Source organism: Phytophthora infestans, genomic scaffold, assembly GCF_000142945.1.
Source record: "Phytophthora infestans T30-4 supercont1.38 genomic scaffold, whole genome shotgun sequence".
Classification (NCBI taxonomy): domain Eukaryota; phylum Oomycota; class Peronosporomycetes; order Peronosporales; family Peronosporaceae; genus Phytophthora; species Phytophthora infestans.
The window spans coordinates 1,307,375-1,308,860 of record NW_003303721.1 but is presented as its reverse complement, the minus strand read 5'-3'; positions in this window follow the sequence as shown (position 1 = coordinate 1,308,860).

Here is a 1,486-nt window from a genome sequence, read left to right as displayed (position 1 = left end):
AAGAACACACTGCAGCCTTTTCCACGCTGGATTATTAACTTTGAATTCCTCCAGCGCCGTCAGTAATGTAGTGTACCGCTCGTTTTGAAGCAAACGTGCTGGACGAACTGCCCCTTACCAAACGTGTCATGAGCCATAAACGAAAAGACCTTGTACTTAGACCGATTCGTTCCGTGGGTGGCGTCAATCAAAAGAACTTCAGGAAACTGCTCGAACAGAGTCCTCATATGATTCGTCTGCAGGGTGATGCAAGTCGCCACTTTCTGTATGTTCAAAACACGATAAACATAGAGTTAAGTTTTCATCTTTTCAATTCAACCCAAATTATTCACACCAGCTACCTTCTGATTTATATCGTCGAGGAAAATCCGACCAACATTACCAGGGCGGTCACCAAATTGCTTCATCCACTTCTTCAACCGCTTTTCACTAGTGCTCGGGCCATCTCGCAATTCCCGAGCCTTCAACTTACGAATAAGATTGTGGACATCCTGCGAAGTCGGGTTGCTGTCCGAGTTTTCCGTAATGTACTTCATGATACTCGACTTCTTAGCACCAGCCTGTCGAAGTACATCCACTGTCTGTAAAGCATCCTCATTCAGTACAAGACGATTTGTTGGATGTGCTCTAAACGAATGGTTCGAAAGCCGATGATTGTGTTCCAGTCGGCATCTCGTTATCCTCACAGCGAAGATCATCTTCTCAGAATCCACCACCTGAACACAGGCATTTATCTACACATAATCAATCACATAGAGAGTGGTAAGACCTCATTTGGATTTCCATCACGACCAGACAAGTCTCAATCCCGATCGAACGAACCCGACCAAGCCCGACCAAGCCCGACCGAGCCCGACCGAGCCCGATCATTCACTTTACCTGGGCATTGCATCCTTTCATCCTAGACTCCTGCCGGGGTCTCTTGCTCGTGGCCTGGGACTTAAATTTCCCGGAATAGGTGCAAACAAAGGTCTTTGCGTATTGCACCCACTCGTCAGGAAGTTTTTCCGCCTTTGACTTTGTGCGGTCGATCCGTGCGTTGCGCTCTGCCACAGTCGTATTTGTCCTCACCCTGAAAATCTACAGATAAATATATAGTGCATGTCAGCCAAAACGTATATACACAGCTATAGAAAACACGTGCCTGGAACGTCTGTGCTTGGTATACGGCCAGATAATCTTCAAACACCTCCCAGGAGGGAAACTCAACCTTCTTAGGCGCCAAGGCGAGTACGCGGACGGAGCTACCACCTTCGCTTGTGCTGCTGGTGGATTCCGGCGGATCGGAGCAGCTCACTGACTCCAACGGAATATGTGTCGTATTAAGCTCACTCACGACGGGGGAAGGCGCCCAGACGTCAGCAGGAGGCGCATCCGAACTATTACCCTCGCTCTCATCGGACTCCCACTCAGCTGAATGAGTAAGAAGGCCGCTTTGCGCTGCGCGCGGGCGGAGATCCATGCTTGTCGCTCACGCTCTCCCCCG